Source organism: Carassius gibelio, chromosome B8 (assembly GCF_023724105.1).
Source record: "Carassius gibelio isolate Cgi1373 ecotype wild population from Czech Republic chromosome B8, carGib1.2-hapl.c, whole genome shotgun sequence".
In the NCBI taxonomy this organism is placed as follows: domain Eukaryota; kingdom Metazoa; phylum Chordata; class Actinopteri; order Cypriniformes; family Cyprinidae; genus Carassius; species Carassius gibelio.
The window spans coordinates 25,049,184-25,074,939 of record NC_068403.1 but is presented as its reverse complement, the minus strand read 5'-3'; the positions used below and the strand labels follow the sequence as shown (position 1 = coordinate 25,074,939).

At 36.8% G+C, this 25,756-nt stretch overlaps 1 protein-coding gene across 1 annotated transcript in view; it reads right to left on the bottom strand.

Moving 5' to 3' along the window:
- Positions 1 to 24,932, bottom strand: part of LOC127962863 (protein dispatched homolog 3-like) — a 60,955-nt gene extending 36,023 nt beyond the window's left edge. The window contains exon 1 of the mRNA XM_052562459.1: positions 24,650 to 24,932. The gene's annotated coding sequence lies outside the window, so the exon portion shown is untranslated. The remainder of the gene's footprint in view (positions 1 to 24,649) is intronic.
- Positions 24,933 to 25,756: the final 824 nt, after the last annotated feature.

Below are 25,756 nucleotides of genomic sequence, written 5' to 3'. Positions count from 1 at the left end.
TGACAAAATATTATTTGCAAGCTATTTAAACTACAAAACAATATGGATTCATGCTGATATTGTCAAAAACCCGAATTTGCTCGGAGCATTTATAAAAACTTTTTCACGCACAAGAGAGAGAGCGAACTGGTGAGAGAGAGAGCAGGGACATAGAGCCAGAGATAACATGCTATCAGCAGCTGACACTGAAAATTAAATCATTCAACTAGTCTAAGCCTGCCCAAATGCTGACAGAGAGACAGCAGTCCAATGTAAGACCTGCCTAATGTACAATACAGCCCGAGGCACTGTGAAACTGATCTGGTACCATTTCATTTTCAACACAGATTGCCCCCAGAGCCCAGTGTGCAAGCACAAGGCCAGGGACTCATTGACTTTTAGCAGAGTATAGAGCCCAGGGGCCGAAAGAGAGAGAGAGAAAGGAGGAAGACAGACAGGTACAGATGCTTCATCCCCGTATCTTTGGCCCACAGAGATTCTGAAGATTTTTCCTGCTGGGATCAGATGGTCTATGGTGGATCGATGCTTGATTTAGGCATTAAATAAACCCTCCTGGAAAGCTGATAAGCTGTTGAGGTAGTAATTAGCATTCTGAGATAGGAGCCATTTAAAAGTCACCTTTCAATGCACAAACACCGTAGGCTAAGCTCAGGTGTTCATCTAGAGTATTCTCTATGGGCTCTTATGAGATGGATGCTTCGTTTGAAGTATTTGTTTGTTGTCTTAAAAGACATTTACAGCTCATGTTCAACAAAATGTCATAATTCACCCCAAAAATAAAATCCTATCACCATTCACTCCCACCGGTGCTGTTCAACAAAATTACACCCATCAAGACTGCTTGATTGACTGATTGATTGATTGATTGATTGATTGATTGATTGATTTATTGATATTTATGGTAGGTAGTGCTGGAAAAAGATGGGAAGTAATGTGAAGAGATTAAATGACAGCAGACCTTCATTTCCTTTATTATGTCTAAAACATCTAAAGGAAATATTCATCCATGATTCATTCTGAATGTGTAATAATCTTCTGGTGACTGCAAGTCTGTCAATTATCATTTGATTATGCTCAGCTGATCAATTTTCTCTGTATGGAAAATAAATCCTTCAATACCATCAAAATTCCACCATGAAATCAATAAAGAACTATGATGACAGGATCAGGATATAATTAAACATAATCATCAGTGATATGATTGCATTGGATTAGTTTTGCATTCATCAAAGCAAAACCATTCAAGAAGTTATAATTGTTTTTTGTCTTAGTAAAGCTTTTGATTTAGACATGATGACAGCATATTGTGTTTCTCCACAGGAGAAGATGGTTATTTTGAGCAGGATATTTGGTTGGTGGCATCTCAAGAGGATGAGGACCAACATCTGTTTTCACAGTAGGTAAAGAGCTCAACGTCTGCCTCAGCAGAGGACAAATTCATTATGCTGAGAATACATTTTTGGAAAAAGCGAAAGAGACAGAGGAAGATAGATAATATAAAGCTACATTCACACAGTCAGTGAACCTTGAAGTTGTAAAATATATGTTAAGATATATCTTTTTATTACAAGATAAATGCTCTGTGTGTGTGTGTGTGTGTGTTCACTACTCACTGCTGTGTGTGTGTACTTGGACGGGATAAATGCAGGGGACAAATTCTGAGTATGGGTTAACATTCTTGCCACATGTCCCTTCGTGTCCCATCACATCATATTATGTCACTTTATATAAATAATAATTATTAATGTATAAAATAAGTATATCATTTAAAATATTTTATAATATAAATTATATAATATAAATACGTTTGTGATGTTGCACCACATGACTTTATACAATCTTAACTTGTTTAACAGTCACGAGGCTCTCCAGTGGCTTTCTCCTCAATGACTGTTTCTATTGTTTTGTCTAGTTTAGTTTAGTTTTGTTCTTTCATGGTTTTTCTCCCCATGTGTTCCGTGTCCCTGTTAACTAATCATTATGATCTCCATTCCCCATCAGTTCCCACACCATCTCCCCGATGAGAATGATGTGAGCGCATAGAAGAGCTCTGCCCCCTGCACAAGCAATTAATCTGAGTATGGCGAAAGTGCCAAAAGGACAAGGAGAGGGTGCCAGCCCCTGAATCCAGTTCAGAGTGCCCTCCAGTGCCTGCTCCAAGATTGTGCCTCTAAATTCCCGCTCCGCGAAAATACCTGCCCCCCAACATGCTCCAGCCTTTTCCACCGCTGTCATCTGGCAGCCCTTCTGCTTACTCTCAGCCCACCATCTATGTGGTGCGAGCTCCGCGGGACTGCCATTCTCCAGCGTCGCCGTGGCTGTGGTCTCCCTTGACTCCACCTCCAGTCTTCGAGGCCTGGACTCCGCCTCGGCCCGTTGACCCATGGACTCCACCATTGGTCATAGCTCCCTCCTCTACATCATGGCCCCGTAGTCCACAAACTCTGCCAGGCTCCCTTGTCCCTCCGGCTCCACCTTGATCTGGTGTCGACCATCTTGTGTCTTGGGACTCCACTCCTCTGGCTTCGCCATGTCCCTCTGGCTCCGTCAGGCTGCGTCAGGCTCCTTGGTACCACCTCAGTCCTCTGTCGCTCTGGCTCCACTGCAGCCTCCCAGATACACATCTTCATGTCAGTCGCCAGTGCCAGTGCGGTGGCCATTCCTCCTCCATGGCTCAATCATCTCTTCCCTGGTCCTCCTTCGGAACCTCCTATTTACTTCCAACCCATCCCCCCCACCTTCTGTTTTATCTACAGTGCGAGGTCACACCTTCCAGGAGGGGGGAGTAATGTCATGCCTCTGGATTGTTTTTGTTGTGGTTTTGCTCCCCATGTGTCCCGGTTATCTAGTCATTCCATGCACCTGTGTTCCCCTGATTGTTAGTTTGATTCCCAGGTGTGTCTTGTTCTTCCCCATTATCCTGTGTTTAAAAGCCCCAGTCCTTTCAGTCCTTTCCTGTGTTCCAGTCTGCCACGTGTTACTTCCTGGATATTTTGGATTAATAGACTATTGTTGTTCGTGTACTGCTGTTCTCCTCACTCCTCACCACTATGACCATCTACACCACAAAAAAATTAAAAAATAAAAAATGAGCAGCTACAAATCGTTGTACTTTATGTAAGTGCCACAAACCCTGTCCTGCTTTGAAAATCCCACTTCCTATTCCAGATCTGTCACAAAATGATTTGTGAATCTTTCTTGGAGTGTAAAATGTGGTTGCACCATTTTCTGAGATATATAGCTGTAGGTTGTTGTGGAAATCCTAGAGACTGAGAGTAGTCATGATTAATTCAGTGCTCCCTGATGACCTGCAATCCATTTGTTGTATCAGCCGTGATACTAAACAGCTTAAGAGACAATGTAAGATGTTGCATTCTGACACCTCAGTTAATGAGGCCCATTATTTACAGCACAGCACCATTATGCATGTTTTGCACATTTGCTATATCACTTAAATAAACATTAGTTGTCCCCAGATCAGAGGGGGGTAATACCTCTTACGGCGTCAAATACACCAATTTATCATTCACACCAAATACACATACCTGGTGCTGACCACAGCAGCTTTGTGCAAATCAGGCTAATGTTCGTTTTGACAGCTGAGAGTCATGATGCTTTGCTAGGGCTGTATTTTGATGCTGAGAAGACAGAAAATATTCTGAAATGTCAACATGCCAGTTCTAATTTGTTCTAATATTTGCTTATTCGGTATATTTCAAAATAACCTGGTGCGATTTCATAAGACCAATTACAGCAGGTGCTGTCAGAAATATTCTCTTGTACCATCTCTTACAGATGCAATATGTATTTTCCCATTTCAATAATGTTGTACATCAAAAGTACTTTTGTCAGTGTTTTTTTTTTTTTTTAATTACAAACAATTGGCCTAGAAAATCAGTTTTATGCTCCATAACCCTTGTGAAAAAGACATGCTTAATTGTACTGTATATATATATACAGTTTTGTTCAAAATAATAGCAGTACAATGTGACTAACCAGAATAATCAAGGTTTTTAGTATATTTTTTATTGCTACGTGGCAAACAAGTTACCAGTAGGTTCAGTAGATTGTCAGAAAACAAACAAGACCCAGCATTCATGATATGCACGCTCTTAAGGCTGTGCAATTGGGCAATTAGTTGAAAGGGGTGTGTTCAAAAAAATAGCAGTGTCTACCTTTGACTGTACAAACTCAAAACTATTTTGTACAAACATTTTTTTTTTCTGGGATTTAGCAATCCTGTGAATCACTAAACTAATATTTAGTTGTACGACCACAGTTTTTTAAAACTGCTTGACATCTGTGTGGCATGGAGTCAACCAACTTGTGGCACCTCTCAGCTGTTATTCCACTCCATGATTCTTTAACAACATTCCACAATTCATTCACATTTCTTGGTTTTGCTTCAGAAACAGCATTTTTGATATCACCCCACAAGTTCTCAATTGGATTAAGGTCTGGAGATTGGGCTGGCCACTCCATAACATTAATTTTGTTGGTTTGGAACCAAGACTTTGCCCATTTACTAGTGTGTTTTGGGTCATTGTCTTGTTGAAACAACCATTTCAAGGGCATGTCCTCTTCAGCATAGGGCAACATGACCTCTTCAAGTATTTTAACATATGCAAACTGATCCATGATCCCTGGTATGCGATAAATAGGCCCAACACCATAGTAGGAGAAACATGCCCATATCATGATGCTTGCACCTCCATGCTTCACTGTCTTCACTGTGTACTGTGGCTTGAATTCAGAGTTTGGGGGTCGTCTCACAAACTGCCTGTGGCCCTTGGACCCAAAAAGAACAATTTTACTCTCATCAGTCCACAAAATGTTCCTCCATTTCTCTTTAGGCCAGTTGATGTGTTCTTTGGCAAATTGTAACCTCTTCTGCACATGCCTTTTTTTTAACAGAGGGACTTTGCGGGGGATTCTTGAAAATAGATTAGCTTCACACAGACGTCTTCTAACTGTCACAGTACTTACAGGTAACTCCAGACTGTCTTTGATCATCCTGGAGGTGATCATTGGCTGAGCCTTTGCCATTCTGGTTATTCTTCTATCCATTTTGATGGTTGTCTTCCGTTTTCTTCCACGTCTCTCTGGTTTTGCTCTCCATTTTAAGGCATTGGAGATCATTTTAGCTGAACAGCCTATCATTTTTTGCACCTCTTTATAGGTTTTCCCCTCTCTAATCAACTTTTTAATCAAAGTACGCTGTTCTTCTGAACAATGTCTTGAACGACCCATTTTCCTCAGCTTTCAAATGCATGTTCAACAAGTGTTGGCTTCATCCTTAAATAGGGGCCACCTGATTCACACCTGTTTCTTCACAAAATTGATGACCTCAGTGATTGAATGCCACACTGCTATTTTTTTGAACACATCCCTTTCAACTAATTCAACTAATTGCCCAATTGCACAGCCTTAAGAGCGTGCATATCATGAATGCTGGGTCTCATTTGTTTTCTGAGAATCTACTGAACCTACTGGTAACTTGTTTGCCACGTAGCAATAAAAAAATATACGAAAAACCTTGATTATTCTGGTTAGTCACATTGTACTGCTATTATTTTGAACAATACTGTATATATATATATATAGAAAGATAGATAGATATATAGATAGATAGATAATAGATAGATAGATAGATATAAATGTAAGTGTAGTGTGTCATTTAATGTTACATTTAAAGCTAATATTTAAATGTATTAAACTGCAAAATACCAATAAGTACTAATTAAGTAACTCAAAAAGCACTATTAAATTCAACAAATCACAATTAATATAAATGTAAACTATTTTGATTTAACTTAAGTAAAGTAAGTAAGCATCTGAAAACAGTACACTCAGTTCACACTAGTATAGTATTTTTTTTTTATAATGGCATGAAAAAAAGCCATAAAAAAGCTGTTTTCTACTTTCACAATATTAGATATCAGTATACTGCACTAGAATTGACCAGCAAAACAATAACAAATTCTTAGCCCACCTACTGTATTTTATATTCTTTACACTATTCTTCCAGTTCTTGCAGTCGTTTTTTAAAGTAAGCATGAAAGGCTTTTCCAGACTACTGCACAATATATAGAATTCTTAAAGATAAAGGTTTTTCTTTTTCTTTTTCCACTGATGCCAAAGAATCTGTTTTGAGATCCTAAAGAACCTTTCAGTGAGAATTTCTTTAAAGAACCATTTTTCGTTTATAGAATCTTTTAATGATCTCCTTTGTGGAATGGAAAGCTTCCATGAATGTTAACGGTTCTTCATGGAACCATTAATGCCAATAAAGAACCATTTGTATTTAGAAGTGTAGAACATAAAATAGCTGACGTGAATGTGTATAAAAACAATTAATCACAGGGATGTGACTGAAGTCAGTTACTTCATTCAGAATAGCACAGATAATGACCAATTTTATCAATATATATATATATATATATATATATATATATATATATATATATATATATATATATATATATATATATATATATATAATTTTTTATTTTTTTTTATCATTAGAATCAGTTACTCCTTGTGGTTGCTGGATAACAGAGTCAGGATGTAACCTGTTGTAGATAAACCTCTAAAATTCCAATGCAATAATGAGTGTTAAGTGATTGGCTGTATGAATGACAGCAGGATGCAGTTTCTGTATATTGTGCACCTTTCAGAAATCAGAGCTTGGCAGGAGTGACATCAAATAAGATGTGTATTTAAATATACAAAACCCTTCAAGAGAGAAATACAATGCAGTGCTTCTCTGTTTTACTCGCTCCCCGAGCCGGTGAGCAGACGTGTGATGTAACACTATGTCTACATCGAGTGCGTCGCAACAGCTCGAGGCTGTCTGTACTGGACGCGTCTGAGGAATAGAGCGAGAAATCACTATACTGACTCGTCCAACATTAACTGTAGACAGTTTCTCTGATTATAAGGCTTTCTGTAGGTCTTTGTCCAATTGGAGTGATTCCTTATTAAAGCCGAATTGTTAAAGAGGGTAATCCATAGGAAAAAACAAAATTACATTTTTAGTTTAGACAAACATATGCTTTAGGCCACGTCCATATTTAGTTTTATCTGAATACTGATACAAGTACAAATAATTTTGCAGATTTTACAGATACACGCCGCTAGTTACCAGGGTCTATTTGGATTTGATGTTGATATTAAAACTCCCTTGCTGTGAGTGTGGCTGGTTAAAAGGGTTAATAGCTGGTGGAAAACAGTCCCCAGTAAACTCCTGCTGAACGTCGCCTGAGACTTCATCCATTTACTTTAAGCATGCATGCTTGCAGAACTGAAACAGTGGCAGATATAGCATATCATGAGCACATTAATTATGGCTGCTCTTGTGCTGTTGCTGTGCTGTCATTGCTGGTCCCCATGCGTGAAAGACACCGGGACTCTGTACTCGCAGCTGAGAAATGGGCCAGACCTGCTCTTTTCTACCTGCTTGGGTTTTTCTTTCTCTCTCCCTCCTGACTTGTGAATATGAAAGACTGGGAAGAAATGTCAGTTTAGTTAGTTACTTACTTAAGTAATGTTAGGTTTCATTTCAAACAAAGATGTCTGTTACATTTTCGAGCCACAATGTAGTTTTCTGTGATTAACAGACCAAAATGTAGATAAATGATTAAATTTAGGTCAGATGTTCATTTCCCAAAAGCATCTTTAGCTAACTCTGAAAGTTGCATGATTATGAACCTTCAACGATAAAGTGTTTCCCGAAATCACAGTTCTGCATAACATTCACAATCAGCATTTTGCAAAACTATATGTTTGGAACTACAGCTCTCGATTTGTGGTAGAAGCTGCTTGTTAGTAAGGCGTGTGGCCTTACGTAGATCATGCACTTAAGATCACTGAAAATAAGCAAGCTATCATGCAGTATGTTCTATATCCACCATTTTTGGGTGAACTTTCCCTTTAACATCTCTAAAGCATTTAAAAAACTGGCCATTTTGAACATTCAGAGTAGTAATGTGAGCTTCAGAAATACGTTCTTAGAACTTGGAATGATTTGAAATGTTTTGAATGATTTTGTATTTGGTGTTGTATGGGATAATAACCTTGGCCTGGTGTAAAGTAAACTTCGCAAGCGGTTGACTTTTCTGCTTCAGTTCCGTGGTTTGCGATTTCAACAGCAAACCAAAGTGAAGATTCAAAGCCACTGTTCAATTTGACACTATTTGCCTTGATGCTGCAGTCGTGATCCACTTTATGGAGCTATGAAAATACTCAGCTGACCTAAATTGACCCAAAAGTGCTGTTGCCAAACTATTACGAGAATGTGCAGACTCTGTTATATGCACTGTCCGTGGTTTCATCCAGAACTCTTTACTGTGTGTTTTAATATCCTTCTCTATCTGAGAAATAAAGGGAATGTTATATTTATGGAGCAGTAGCTTACAGCTGTAGTTCAATACATTGATAAAAAGCCTTCATACTAAGCGTGGTGGGATTCTAGTCATTTCTTTCTCCCTGGGAGCCGTGCAAGTGGCGATATCTAAATAGATTCAGCGGTTGATTGACAGCGCGGGGATGAGCTGTTATCGGCTGGACCACAGTGTTGTGTTTGTGAACTACATCTCCCGTGGTATTGTGTTTTTTGCCACACTGTGGAAGCCCAGCATGCTCTCCGCCTGTCACAGAACTACATTAGCATCCATGATTGACAGAAAAGGAAAGAGACTTGGCAGATTTCGAAACATAATAAACCTAGATATTTTAAGGTAACAGCCGCTCCCTAAAAGTGTGAAGTAAGCAGTCCTACATTTCTGTCATATTTTGTTGCTTCTTCCAGTATGCTTAGTATGCTGTCTGGTATGCTGGTCACAAAAGTGGTCACATGTCTGTTCTGACTGCAAATAGTAAAAGAAACAATTCTAAATGCAATCAATTAATTGTTCAATAAACTTTTCCGAGTTTTGGTCTCTCTGAATCCTTGCTTTCTGTGAGCCTGTTCTCTGCTCTGATTGGTCAGATGGCCAGGTCAGTTGTGATAGCTCTACTACATACAGCATGTATCAGAAACGATAGACCCATTGCCATAGTCCTTTATTTTGAACGCTCAATGGAAAATACAACCATCTATTATTTATAATACATGTATCTTGTGATGCAGTGAAGCAAGCTGGTCCAAAAAACGGGGGGTACTGAGACACTTTTGAGAACTTTTCAAGATTAGAGAAGCAGTTGTCAGTAAAATTACTAGAAAACAAAAAAGATGGGGGTTGTACTGCTTTGGAAGTTAAAATAAACCATATTTTCTTTCACAGTGTAGGACAAGATGTGTTCTCGCCATGATGTTTACCACATGAACAAGCTACAGTGCAGTTTACATATGCATACAGCTACATTACACACTGCATGAAAGGCAATATTCAAAACTGCATAATCCATAATGCGTTAAATACTTACTTCTAAAGTTGAAAGTATAATTCTCTTGTCCACATTCAACTGAAAAACACCCCGACCAGACCTGATTTGCTGACAGCCCATGTGACATAATTTTCATTATTATATCGCTCTCTTGAATACTTTATTCTGATTGGTCAGTCGTGATTGTTTAGTAGCTTGAATAAATGTGTTAATAAACGATAACATCATTAGTAGCTCTGAATAACATACCACCTTGTATTTAAGGCTGGCACTACTTTCACGTCTCTCATGTGACAACACCGCAATCTCGCTCGTTTCATTCAAACTAGGGCTGTCAATGTTAATTGTGTGATTCATTTTGTTTAACACATTAAAAGTATTTAATACAGCAATACTTTTTTTGGGGGGGGGGGGGGGGGTAGATATGTGTCATATCTGCATCGCATATATCAGGTTTTAAAAAGACAGCGCTGCTGTGATTTGTCAACTTTGGTATCTTGAATAAAGATTAATCTATGTTCAATTCATCGTTTCTGCATATATGTTAAATGGCTAGAGTTAAGGTAAATGTATTGAATAGAGACATCATTAGCAGTACTGGTATCAGTGATTCTGGCCTTCATTAGTTATAGACTACTTAGTAAACAGAAGCTTTACATAGATGTGTAGCATGTAAAAACTGAAATATACTTTGGTTTTAACATTGCCTTAAGTAGTGCAAACAGCTCCAGCTACGGACAGCCCATGGGTTCATCTGACTGATCAACCGTCGTCACTGCTAATCAACAGTAGTGATATATTGTTTATTGGCACTGTTGATCTGTCTCAGTAAACTCAGTAGTGAACACAGTACAATCAAACCTCTATCTGTGGACATGATACTTCAGCACTGTGTTTAACATAACGCTTTTTAATGGATTTTTATAGACTGCTAACAATAGACACATCCACCTTGGTTTTCCAACATATACTGAAATGTGGTCATCTTGGGTGTGATGTCAATCCCAGCTCCGACATTTGACTTCAAAGGAAAATGAAACGCAGCATGGAAATCACTGGAGAGGAGCAATGTTTCTTGGGCACTTTGCATCTGGATACTTTAGATCAACTGTGGGCCCTGTGTCTCACCTGATTGCCCGTTGAGGCATAGTTTTTTTAATTGATCAACAATGAATCCAAGATGAAGAATGTATGCAAGACAATTTCTGTCTCTAGATAAAAAAAAATAACATAAATGATAATTAGGAGTTTAGACTGCAGAATTCTGAGAAATAAAGTCAGAATAGCAGGGTATAAACTCACACTGATTTATTTTTCAGTATTGCATGAAAGGTCCGAATTGTGATATAAAGACTTGCAATTCTGACTTTTTTTTCTTGCAAATGCGAGTTTGAAACTTGATATTCTGACTTTTTCATGGAATTGTGGGATATTCTATCAATTCGTTTTTTATTTTATTTTATAATTAATTGCCATTGTACTTGCATAACATTGCTCTTTTGTTGATTTTAATTGCTTCCATTGTCCTCATTTGTAAGTCGCTTTGGATTAAAGCATCTGCTAAATGACTAAATGTAAATATAAACCTGCAAACTGCTGAGGAGGAAAAGACTGATGTTCTCAAAAAATGTATATCTCACATTTCTTAATTAATAACAAAAAAATATCAAAATTGCAATTTTGTATGACGTAAACCTGCAATTGCGAGAAAAAAACAAAAACATTTAGGTTTGCATTTGGAACAATTTTTTTGGGAATTTTTTTTTTTTAAACACTTTTTTTTTGGAAGTTAAAATAAACCAAATTTTCTTTCACAGTGTAGGACAAGATGTGTTCTCGCCATGATGTTTACCACATGAACAAGCTACAGTGCAGTTTACATATGCATACAGCTACATTACACACTGCATGAAAGGCAATAATCAAAACTGCATAATCCATAATGCGTTAAATACTTACTTCTAAAGTTGAAAGTATAATTCTCTTGTCCACATTCAACTGAAAAACACCCCGACCAGACCTGATTTGCTGACAGCCCATGTGACATAATTTTCATTATTATATCGCTCTCTTGAATACTTTATTCTGATTGGTCAGTCGTGATTGTTTAGTAGCTTGAATAAATGTGTTAATAAACGATAACATCATTAGTAGCTCTGAATAACATACCACCTTGTATTTAAGGCTGGCACTACTTTCACGTCTCTCATGTGACAACACCGCAATCTCGCTCGTTTCATTCAAACTAGGGCTGTCAATGTTAATTGTGTGATTCATTTTGTTTAACACATTAAAAGTATTTAATACAGCAATACTTTTTTTTGGGGGGGGGGGGGGTAGATATGTGTCATATCTGCATCGCATATATCAGGTTTTAAAAAGACAGCGCTGCTGTGATTTGTCAACTTTTGTATCTTGAATAAAGATTAATCTATGTTCAATTCATCGTTTCTGCATATATGTTAAATGGCTAGAGTTAAGGTAAATGTATTGAATAGAGACATCATTAGCAGTACTGGTATCAGTGATTCTGGCCTTCATTAGTTATAGACTACTTAGTAAACAGAAGCTTTACATAGATGTGTAGCATGTAAAAACTGAAATATACTTTGGTTTTAACATTGCCTTAAGTAGTGCAAACAGCTCCAGCTACGGACAGCCCATGGGTTCATCTGACTGATCAACCGTCGTCACTGCTAATCAACAGTAGTGATATATTGTTTATTGGCACTGTTGATCTGTCTCAGTAAACTCAGTAGTGAACACAGTACAATCAAACCTCTATCTGTGGACATGATACTTCAGCACTGTGTTTAACATAACGCTTTTTAATGGATTTTTATAGACTGCTAACAATAGACACATCCACCTTGGTTTTCCAACATATACTGAAATGTGGTCATCTTGGGTGTGATGTCAATCCCAGCTCCGACATTTGACTTCAAAGGAAAATGAAACGCAGCATGGAAATCACTGGAGAGGAGCAATGTTTCTTGGGCACTTTGCATCTGGATACTTTAGATCAACTGTGGGCCCTGTGTCTCACCTGATTGCCCGTTGAGGCATAGTTTTTTTAATTGATCAACAATGAATCCAAGATGAAGAATGTATGCAAGACAATTTCTGTCTCTAGATAAAAAAAATAACATAAATGATAATTAGGAGTTTAGACTGCAGAATTCTGAGAAATAAAGTCAGAATAGCAGGGTATAAACTCACACTGATTTATTTTTCAGTATTGCATGAAAGGTCCGAATTGTGATATAAAGACTTGCAATTCTGACTTTTTTTTCTTGCAAATGCGAGTTTGAAACTTGATATTCTGACTTTTTCATGGAATTGTGGGATATTCTATCAATTCGTTTTTTATTTTATAATTAATTGCCATTGTACTTGCATAACATTGCTCTTTTGTTGATTTTAATTGCTTCCATTGTCCTCATTTGTAAGTCGCTTTGGATTAAAGCATCTGCTAAATGACTAAATGTAAATATAAACCTGCAAACTGCTGAGGAGGAAAAGACTGATGTTCTCAAAAAATGTATATCTCACATTTCTTAATTAATAACAAAAAAATATCAAAATTGCAATTTTGTATGACGTAAACCTGCAATTGCGAGAAAAAAACAAAAACATTTAGGTTTGCATTTGGAACAATTTTTTTGGGAATTTTTTTTTTTTAAACACTTTTTTTTTGGAAGTTAAAATAAACCAAATTTTCTTTCACAGTGTAGGACAAGATGTGTTCTCGCCATGATGTTTACCACATGAACAAGCTACAGTGCAGTTTACATATGCATACAGCTACATTACACACTGCATGAAAGGCAATAATCAAAACTGCATAATCCATAATGCGTTAAATACTTACTTCTAAAGTTGAAAGTATAATTCTCTTGTCCACATTCAACTGAAAAACACCCCGACCAGACCTGATTTGCTGACAGCCCATGTGACATAATTTTCATTATTATATCGCTCTCTTGAATACTTTATTCTGATTGGTCAGTCGTGATTGTTTAGTAGCTTGAATAAATGTGTTAATAAACGATAACATCATTAGTAGCTCTGAATAACATACCACCTTGTATTTAAGGCTGGCACTACTTTCACGTCTCTCATGTGACAACACCGCAATCTCGCTCGTTTCATTCAAACTAGGGCTGTCAATGTTAATTGTGTGATTCATTTTGTTTAACACATTAAAAGTATTTAATACAGCAATACTTTTTTTTGGGGGGGGGGGTAGATATGTGTCATATCTGCATCGCATATATCAGGTTTTAAAAAGACAGCGCTGCTGTGATTTGTCAACTTTTGTATCTTGAATAAAGATTAATCTATGTTCAATTCATCGTTTCTGCATATATGTTAAATGGCTAGAGTTAAGGTAAATGTATTGAATAGAGACATCATTAGCAGTACTGGTATCAGTGATTCTGGCCTTCATTAGTTATAGACTACTTAGTAAACAGAAGCTTTACATAGATGTGTAGCATGTAAAAACTGAAATATACTTTGGTTTTAACATTGCCTTAAGTAGTGCAAACAGCTCCAGCTACGGACAGCCCATGGGTTCATCTGACTGATCAACCGTCGTCACTGCTAATCAACAGTAGTGATATATTGTTTATTGGCACTGTTGATCTGTCTCAGTAAACTCAGTAGTGAACACAGTACAATCAAACCTCTATCTGTGGACATGATACTTCAGCACTGTGTTTAACATAACGGTTTTTAATGGATTTTTATAGACTGCTAACAATAGACACATCCACCTTGGTTTTCCAACATATACTGAAATGTGGTCATCTTGGGTGTGATGTCAATCCCAGCTCCGACATTTGACTTCAAAGGAAAATGAAACGCAGCATGGAAATCACTGGAGAGGAGCAATGTTTCTTGGGCACTTTGCATCTGGATACTTTAGATCAACTGTGGGCCCTGTGTCTCACCTGATTGCCCGTTGAGGCATAGTTTTTTTAATTGATCAACAATGAATCCAAGATGAAGAATGTATGCAAGACAATTTCTGTCTCTAGATAAAAAAAATAACATAAATGATAATTAGGAGTTTAGACTGCAGAATTCTGAGAAATAAAGTCAGAATAGCAGGGTATAAACTCACACTGATTTATTTTTCAGTATTGCATGAAAGGTCCGAATTGTGATATAAAGACTTGCAATTCTGACTTTTTTTTCTTGCAAATGCGAGTTTGTAACTTGCGATTCTGACTTTTTCATGGAATTGTGGGATATTCTATCAATTCGTTTTTTATTTTATTTTATAATTAATTGCCATTGTACTTGCATAACATTGCTCTTTTGTTGATTTTAATTGCTTCCATTGTCCTCATTTGTAAGTTGCTTTGGATTAAAGCATCTGCTAAATGACTAAATGTAAATATAAACCTGCAAACTGCTGAGGAGGAAAAGACTGATGTTCTCAAAAAATGTATATCTCACATTTCTTAATTAATAACAAAAAAATATCAAAATTGCAATTTTGTATGACGTAAACCTGCAATTGCGAGAAAAAAACAAAAACATTTAGGTTTGCATTTGGAACAATTTTTTTGGGAATTTTTTTTTTTTAAACACTTTTTTTTTGGAAGTTAAAATAAACCAAATTTTCTTTCACAGTGTAGGACAAGATGTGTTCTCGCCATGATGTTTACCACATGAACAAGCTACAGTGCAGTTTACATATGCATACAGCTACATTACACACTGCATGAAAGGCAATAATCAAAACTGCATAATCCATAATGCGTTAAATACTTACTTCTAAAGTTGAAAGTATAATTCTCTTGTCCACATTCAACTGAAAAACACCCCGACCAGACCTGATTTGCTGACAGCCCATGTGACATAATTTTCATTATTATATCGCTCTCTTGAATACTTTATTCTGATTGGTCAGTCGTGATTGTTTAGTAGCTTGAATAAATGTGTTAATAAACGATAACATCATTAGTAGCTCTGAATAACATACCACCTTGTATTTAAGGCTGGCACTACTTTCACGTCTCTCATGTGACAACACCGCAATCTCGCTCGTTTCATTCAAACTAGGGCTGTCAATGTTAATTGTGTGATTCATTTTGTTTAACACATTAAAAGTATTTAATACAGCAATACTTTTTTTTGGGGGGGGGGGGGGTAGATATGTGTCATATCTGCATCGCATATATCAGGTTTTAAAAAGACAGCGCTGCTGTGATTTGTCAACTTTTGTATCTTGAATAAAGATTAATCTATGTTCAATTCATCGTTTCTGCATATATGTTAAATGGCTAGAGTTAAGGTAAATGTATTGAATAGAGACATCATTAGCAGTACTGGTATCAGTGATTCTGGCCTTCATTAGTTATAGACTACTTAGTAAACAGAAGCTTTACATAGATGTGTAGCATGTAAAAACTGAAATATACTTTGGTTTTAACATTGCCTTAAGTAGTGCAAACAGCTCCAGCTACGGACAGCCCATGGGTTCATCTGACTGATCAACCGTCGTCACTGCTAATCAACAGTAGTGATATATTGTTTATTGGCACTGTTGATCTGTCTCAGTAAACTCAGTAGTGAACACAGTACAATCAAACCTCTATCTGTGGACATGATACTTCAGCACTGTGTTTAACATAACGCTTTTTAATGGATTTTTATAGACTGCTAACAATAGACACATCCACCTTGGTTTTCCAACATATACTGAAATGTGGTCATCTTGGGTGTGATGTCAATCCCAGCTCCGACATTTGACTTCAAAGGAAAATGAAACGCAGCATGGAAATCACTGGAGAGGAGCAATGTTTCTTGGGCACTTTGCATCTGGATACTTTAGATCAACTGTGGGCCCTGTGTCTCACCTGATTGCCCGTTGAGGCATAGTTTTTTTAATTGATCAACAATGAATCCAAGATGAAGAATGTATGCAAGACAATTTCTGTCTCTAGATAAAAAAAATAACATAAATGATAATTAGGAGTTTAGACTGCAGAATTCTGAGAAATAAAGTCAGAATAGCAGGGTATAAACTCACACTGATTTATTTTTCAGTATTGCATGAAAGGTCCGAATTGTGATATAAAGACTTGCAATTCTGACTTTTTTTTCTTGCAAATGCGAGTTTGAAACTTGATATTCTGACTTTTTCATGGAATTGTGGGATATTCTATCAATTCGTTTTTTATTTTATAATTAATTGCCATTGTACTTGCATAACATTGCTCTTTTGTTGATTTTAATTGCTTCCATTGTCCTCATTTGTAAGTCGCTTTGGATTAAAGCATCTGCTAAATGACTAAATGTAAATATAAACCTGCAAACTGCTGAGGAGGAAAAGACTGATGTTCTCAAAAAATGTATATCTCACATTTCTTAATTAATAACAAAAAAATATCAAAATTGCAATTTTGTATGACGTAAACCTGCAATTGCGAGAAAAAAACAAAAACATTTAGGTTTGCATTTGGAACAATTTTTTTGGGAATTTTTTTTTTTTAAACACTTTTTTTTTGGAAGTTAAAATAAACCAAATTTTCTTTCACAGTGTAGGACAAGATGTGTTCTCGCCATGATGTTTACCACATGAACAAGCTACAGTGCAGTTTACATATGCATACAGCTACATTACACACTGCATGAAAGGCAATAATCAAAACTGCATAATCCATAATGCGTTAAATACTTACTTCTAAAGTTGAAAGTATAATTCTCTTGTCCACATTCAACTGAAAAACACCCCGACCAGACCTGATTTGCTGACAGCCCATGTGACATAATTTTCATTATTATATCGCTCTCTTGAATACTTTATTCTGATTGGTCAGTCGTGATTGTTTAGTAGCTTGAATAAATGTGTTAATAAACGATAACATCATTAGTAGCTCTGAATAACATACCACCTTGTATTTAAGGCTGGCACTACTTTCACGTCTCTCATGTGACAACACCGCAATCTCGCTCGTTTCATTCAAACTAGGGCTGTCAATGTTAATTGTGTGATTCATTTTGTTTAACACATTAAAAGTATTTAATACAGCAATACTTTTTTTTGGGGGGGGGGTAGATATGTGTCATATCTGCATCGCATATATCAGGTTTTAAAAAGACAGCGCTGCTGTGATTTGTCAACTTTTGTATCTTGAATAAAGATTAATCTATGTTCAATTCATCGTTTCTGCATATATGTTAAATGGCTAGAGTTAAGGTAAATGTATTGAATAGAGACATCATTAGCAGTACTGGTATCAGTGATTCTGGCCTTCATTAGTTATAGACTACTTAGTAAACAGAAGCTTTACATAGATGTGTAGCATGTAAAAACTGAAATATACTTTGGTTTTAACATTGCCTTAAGTAGTGCAAACAGCTCCAGCTACGGACAGCCCATGGGTTCATCTGACTGATCAACCGTCGTCACTGCTAATCAACAGTAGTGATATATTGTTTATTGGCACTGTTGATCTGTCTCAGTAAACTCAGTAGTGAACACAGTACAATCAAACCTCTATCTGTGGACATGATACTTCAGCACTGTGTTTAACATAACGGTTTTTAATGGATTTTTATAGACTGCTAACAATAGACACATCCACCTTGGTTTTCCAACATATACTGAAATGTGGTCATCTTGGGTGTGATGTCAATCCCAGCTCCGACATTTGACTTCAAAGGAAAATGAAACGCAGCATGGAAATCACTGGAGAGGAGCAATGTTTCTTGGGCACTTTGCATCTGGATACTTTAGATCAACTGTGGGCCCTGTGTCTCACCTGATTGCCCGTTGAGGCATAGTTTTTTTAATTGATCAACAATGAATCCAAGATGAAGAATGTATGCAAGACAATTTCTGTCTCTAGATAAAAAAAATAACATAAATGATAATTAGGAGTTTAGACTGCAGAATTCTGAGAAATAAAGTCAGAATAGCAGGGTATAAACTCACACTGATTTATTTTTCAGTATTGCATGAAAGGTCCGAATTGTGATATAAAGACTTGCAATTCTGACTTTTTTTTCTTGCAAATGCGAGTTTGTAACTTGCGATTCTGACTTTTTCATGGAATTGTGGGATATTCTATCAATTCGTTTTTTATTTTATTTTATAATTAATTGCCATTGTACTTGCATAACATTGCTCTTTTGTTGATTTTAATTGCTTCCATTGTCCTCATTTGTAAGTTGCTTTGGATTAAAGCATCTGCTAAATGACTAAATGTAAATATAAACCTGCAAACTGCTGAGGAGGAAAAGACTGATGTTCTCAAAAAATGTATATCTCACATTTCTTAATTAATAACAAAAAAATATCAAAATTGCAATTTTGTATGACGTAAACCTGCAATTGTGAGAAAAAAACAAAAACATTTAGGTTTGCATTTGGAACATGGTTCTCCCTTTGGAAGCACTGCTGCAGCCTCTGCGCTTTTGTTTCTTGATGAACCGATAAACACCTGTGAACATCAACTCCCAGAAATTGCATGAAGCCAGCCAATCAGATAGGGGCATATCATTTTGAGACGACTGCTGTGATTTTTGAATATGCATCAGACATAACGTGGGCGTCCTGCCTCAGGCCGTGACTAACAGTGCTGTAACAGCTCTCTGTTCCAGCTGGAGACTCTCAGGCTGTTTTCAGAGGAGTTTGCTGGAGTGTCCCACTGCATCAGATCTGAGAGCTCTAGTCGATTCTCCAAAAGGTTAAAATGAAACTTTCAGCATTAGAGAGAAACCTCAGGCCATAGCCAACTCATGGATGCTCTCGAATCAAATCTCAGTCAAGGTTGGCGGCCCCGCCGAGAGCCCTTACGCTGACATGCTGAGCATATTTTTTCTTTCATATCACAAGTTCTGCTTTTGAAGAGTTTGTTTTTTAACACGTGATAAGGTTATCTGGAAATGCACTGTTCACTACTGCAGTGTTTTAAATAATTTAAGCAAAGCAAACATAACAGAGACACAGTCAGAGCTGCTGAATCAAACGCGATGAGAGGGCAACATGATCGATGTCTGATAAAACCCTCTGCAATGTATTAAGTTTGTGAAACAGAATACATTATGCAAGTAGTAGTGTACTATAAAGTAGTAGTATGCTACACATGAATTCACTATGTTGCTTGTTTTTACTCAATATACAATTCTTGCCTCTGACATAAAAAGGCATTTTGAATTCTGAATCTATTTTTAGTGTAAAAACATCTTATCTTTAATAATGAATCAAGAAAGCAGTAACAATTGCAGTCAAGGTCATGTCAGCAGCATTATGGGATACAGGAACCAATGCAATGTGCTCTGTTGCATACTGCCTGTTTTGCATGGTGTGCACTGTATATTATATTTTGCAGAAATAGTATGTTAATAGTATCCTAGTATTGAAGCTGAACAGAATTTTATAAAGGAATTAACATGGGCGAGATCCAGGATTTTAATGGCATGTGAAATGTTAATATTGTTCTTATAATTTTTATCATTTTACTTCACAAGCATGGTCATTTATTACTTTTGGACAAAATATTATTATTATAACTCCCATAGCATCGCATATTGTCTTTATTTGTATTCATTCTAAGGGAATCCGATTTCTTTCTTCTTCTGTCCCACAGGATGATTATCAATAACCAGCTAAACTAATCACCTAAACAGGATCACTTCACTTTAATTTGCCATCACAGTTGGAGGCCAAGAACACAGTTGAACCACCCATAGGAATTAAAATAACAAACATGCAGATATTTAGATTAGGTGTAACTATTATAGTCTGCACACAAATATTAACCAGGGATTTCGTTGGCATTTTCGAAACAGAGGTGGGATTACTTCCTGGGATTGCTGTTAGCTCAGAGTGTTGAAACACTGTTATTGTGTACTTTTAATTTATAATGCTTATCCACATTAGCATAATTATTTTATTTAAACCTCTTTATATTGGAGAATGCATTTCTTATTCTGTTCGTGCAGAAACGTATTAATGTGTACAGGATTCTCAAAGGGCCATACAAAGGGATTTGTTTACTCACCCTCATGTTGGTCTAATCCTGTATGACTTTCTTTTTCAGGGAAACCCAGAAGGAGATATTATTTAGAATGTACAAGCTGTGCTTTTCCATATGTTGAAAGACAATGGTAATGAAATGGGAACTCTCCCGAAAATGTAAAGCACTATAATAACATTAAAAGTCTTTTAAAGCCATTAGACATATTCATCCAAAAAATAAATAAATTAATAAATACCATATTTTAAAGAATGTTTATTAAATTTCTTAAATTCTTAATCATTTAATATTATGAAATAATAATTTTCTCAAAAAATATTTCATCGATCAAGTCATGGTTGTTCAGTTGTTCAGAAGCAAAACTAGTGATGGCAGATTTGCTAAATAATCAAAAAATTAATATCTGTTTGCAAAAAGGTCTGAAATGGTGTGTGATTCAATTTGATTCTTTCAGACAGTTCACTCATGCACTGAATCTTTTCCAGAAGTTTCTCACACTTAAACAATTCTATATTTTATATACAGGCTTGGGAGGGTTACTTTAAAAATGTATTCCGTTACAGTTACTAATTACTTCATAAAAAAAAGTATTCAGTAACGTAATCCAAGTACCACAATAAGAAAGTAATGTAACTGATTACTTTTGGATTACTTCTGGATTACTTCAAGGTCAAATATTATTTTTTAAAAACAACAACATTTATTAATTAAGAACTTCACAGACCTAATTAATATATATGTAAAGGACTATTCAGACATCTAGTGCATGGTATTGGTATTACAGATTATTTTGTTTTATTTTGAAGAAAATATAATAAGAAATAATTCTAAGGAAATGTTTTTTCAACAGGAAAATAGAGAATACAAATTAATTTTTTCCCAAACAAATATAATAAGAACAAAATTTTTAGACAATGGAAAATCTTTCTTCAACAGGAAAATAGAGAATACAAATTATTATTTTTTTCAATGAAAATATAATAAGAACAATTTTTAGACAATGGAAAATGTTTCTTCAAAAGAGAGAATACAAATATATATTTGTTAATCTTTGCAAATGTAAAACTAATTTTGAAAAGTGCAAATGCTCCTTTAGGTTGGATGTCGAATCCTTCGATGAAGAAAGTGTTTTCTTTGCTGGAAGGCACAGTTTGCACTGTTCAACGTTGTTTGCAATTTCTTCTTTTTAAAAAAAATAGCAGCGGAATTTCCATGAAATGAACGCGTTTTTGCAGCAGTGATTCAATCTGCGTCTGAGGAGATTGCAGACAGCTGTTATTTGCGCATGCACCAGCGGGTGGCACACGTGACTCGCGTGAGTCATTAATCAAGCTGCGCTGTATATATTGTTATTATCATAGACAGTAAAAGAAATGGACACAGCGACCCCATTGGAACTCAACTGAGACAATTGAAGCCCATTTTTAGCGTTTTTTAGCACTTCCGTTTCTGACGCGCAGACTCAAACGAAGCTTGACGACGTCAGCAACCTGTCTGACAGATGTAAATCTTCTAGTAGCTGTGCGTGCAAACTGCCATCGTTAATCTTGCAGAGACGGCGAGCTTGAGCGGGGAGTTCTTTGTCGTGAGTGAGCAGGAGAAAGTATTCTGATTCATTATTTTGTATAGTATTTTAAAATGTAACGCCAGTACGCCATATTAATTTAATTGCCTGCGAGCTTCTCCTCCTGTCGGTACGGTAATGCGACAGAGAGTCGAGTGGTTATGTGCAATCGTTAGCCTATTTTTTACAAAAACTGTTTCTACGGGGCCATAATGTAACATAGAAGGTAATGGAGCCCTTTATACATTGTCGTGTATCTTTAGAAATAAATAATGGACAAACGGAGTCTTTAAACGCCTCAGATGTAAAGTTATTCGCTGTCAAAGAGACGCCAAAATGAATGGGAGGTCAATGGGAATGCTAACGCAAGTGAAGTTCTGCTACAAGATGGCAGCACGCAGCCGACTTCAACTTCCGGTCGACTTCCTTGCCGCCTGGTTATTATGCCAAATTAAAATATTGATTTATTTAGTTTTAAATGAAACCATTGTAATCCTGAAAGTATTCCCCCTTTTTCCAAAATGTAACTATAATCTGATTACTACGTTTTTGACGTAACTGTAATGAATTACAGTTACTGGATTTTTGTATCATGATTACATAACGCCGTTACATGTATTCCGTTACTCCCCAACCCTGTTTATATATGGCCACAAAAAAGAGGTGGCTATTTATCCATTGTAAGAAAACATGCAAATGTCATATTGTTTGTTAACGATGAAATCAACTCTTTGTTGCGTATGTAGTTACTCTGTAGGTAAACATGATTTAAATCATTTATATCCAAAAAGAGTAGCAAAATATGGACACACTTTTGCAGTACTGAGGAAAGCTTAGAAACACGGCTGAGATTCTGACATAATGTTTAGATCCTCGCAAAAAAAAAAACACTGTATGGCTTCAAAAGAGTCATATGCTGTGATGTAGGCCTATAGAAAAGAGCAGTAAATCACTGTTGATAACTGTCACTTCTGGGTGAAGTATCCTTTCTAAAGGGCACACTTCCAGTACAGTCGGATGCAAATGCATGAGTCTTATCTTCCCTAGGTAGATGGTCATTAATAACATTTCAGCCAAAGTTTCAACGTGTGGATTTGCACACGATCAAATTCAAATATCCCATCAATCCATCAGACCATGCATGATGCAGATATCAGAAATAAACCTCACAGGGCATTCATATTGAACTGGTTCAGCGTAAAAAGAATCAACCTTAACATGCGCCACACTGGCACTGGAGTTTATAGATGCTGATGTTTTAAACATTGATTTTTTTTCCCCAGTGAAGTCCCTTCATAAAGCAAATTCAATAAAGCAGCGTCAGTGATCAATATCAATATAATAAGACTCATGCAAAACCCCCTTTGTTTTGAATTATTCCAAATGTTTCATTATATTGTCAAGCATTTCCATGGTATTGTTTATATGTGCACATAAACCCAATCTCAGGTTTATGTGGCAGACTATACAACCTTCTCATCAGATGGAAGCTAAAAATAGTCGAGCCCCCCGCCCCTTCCTTCTTTCTTTCTTTCTTCACCTGCCTCTGCTCACCTTTTTCCTCATCCTCATTCACCAGCTCATGTAGTGTGAATCCCACCCTCCGTTTCTCCACACACACTGAAGAGTGAAGTGTGCGACACCACAGTTTAAACGAGCACCGATCTCGACGGTAAGCATCGTTTATGACTGAACAATGGTGACTCGCTCCACCAGTCACTCTCCAAAGTTCACAAGTATCAATAACCCCCGTCTGTTTCCAAGACACGGCAGAGATGCACTGGAAGCAAAGCAAAATCACTCTTCTATAGGTCTCTTAAATATATCATCGAAGGCAGTGTGAGAGTGTGCATGTGAATGTGGCATGAGACGGAGCGACTGGAGCGCAGTGCCAGCGCTTGCTTACAGATGTGTCCACTAGCAGCCGCGTCTATTAGTCCCAGCGCTCCTGGTTGGCACGGGATGAATGATTCTGCACTCTTAAAAATAAAGGTGCCTCAAAAGGTTCTTCAAGCGAGGCCATAGAATAACCATTTCTGGTTCCACAAGAACCATTCAATCAAAGGTTCTTTGTGGAACCACCTCTTTCTTACCTTTTTGTTATCTGAAGAACCTTCTTTTCGCTGTAAAAAGAACCTTTTGTGAAGCAGGAAGCTTCTTCAGATGTTAAGGGTTCTTAATGGAACCATGGACAGAAGGGTTCTTCTATGGCATCGTGAAGCACCTTTATTTTTAGAGTGTGATGCATGAGAGTTCGCACATCTGGAGGTGAGAAGCGTGTGTTTTTAAAGACTTGAGACATCCACACAAAGATAAAACCTGAAAGGCTCATGCATTATGAGGGCATTTTGTCAAAAAGGTATTGTTTATGAAAATATAGATAGGGTTTCTATGAGGGTTATGATCAGGTTTAGATAATAAAAACAGCACTGTCTCATGATTAAATAATAGAAGTTAATAGAAAGTAATAGAAAAATAAACGTGCATGTTTTTGTTTATTAGAAGCAGCTTTGGAGATGCTGCGTGAGATGAAAAGATCACACCTTACTGATCCCAGTTTTAGAACAACTGATACTTTCTTCACTCTTTTATCTTGACTAATGTCTGCGTTTTAATTGATAACAATCATTTCATCCAAAAAGCCCCTTTACTTTTAGACTGAATGATGCTGAAGTGAATTAGAAATAAAGAGTCTTACCTGAGTCACTCGAGGAAGGACGTGAAGGTTTGCACTTCCTCTGTATGCCAGCGAGTCAGTCAGCGATGCAGTCAAAGCACTTGTCTCTGTTTCTTAATGTAAACACCGCAAACTACTTCGTGAAATCTTGGTGTACCACAAGACTCCTTGTATATATTTCAGTCACTAAGAGATTTATTTTTTTCTGGCTTGTTTTGCGTCAGCCGGCTGCTGTTTGTTTGCACTGCTTCTTTTGTGTGTCTGTACTGTATGTTGACAGCATCACTGAATTGAGCGTGCTCTTCCACTCTCCTCAGCAACACTCGCTCTCTCGCTCGCTCTCGGCTTTGTTCATTCCTCCATCCGAGACGATTCATCAGCGTGAGAGCGAGAGGGGGGACAGGAGAGACGGTTGTGTGAAGGGGGGAAGACAGAATGACACAGTTATGGTTCGTGTTACGTTCGTTGAATGCACAGGAGAGTTTTGATGCATGAATGAATATTCAGAAGAAAAAAAACTGCGTTCAATATGATGCTGATTTATTAAAACGACATGTGCACCCCTGTACAGATAAGGATGGTTTATTCTTACCTAGAGAGAGAGAGAGAGAGAGAGAGGCATACACTGGAGGAGATATAAGATAAGAAAAACCACTATCAAGTAATAATAGGACTGGCTACAACAGAGAACATTTCAAAACTCAATGTGAACAAATAGAGTGAATCTCACAAATCCTGTCAAGAACACACAAGTTATATTGCACTCAAATCCAAAGAAAATGAATCATAGCTACAGTATATGAGGAGGACCATAAGGGAAGTCATTGTGACATTTATTTTAAAAAAATAGCAATCCTATAGGCTGCTCACCCTCATGTTGCTCATGCCTGTGGAACATGAAAAGTTATTGTGAAGAATGTTGGTTTATGGACTATTGAAAAATAAAATACACTGAGACATTTCTCTAATGTCTCCTTTCATGTTTCACAGAAGAAAGAACGCAAGAGATGTTTGGAACAAATTGAGAGTCAAATGATTTTGGGATTTTTTTTTATTATTTATTTAATAACTTTCCCAGCTAACACACTCTAAGAACATTATGCTAACGGTCCCATGAGGTTATGAAAA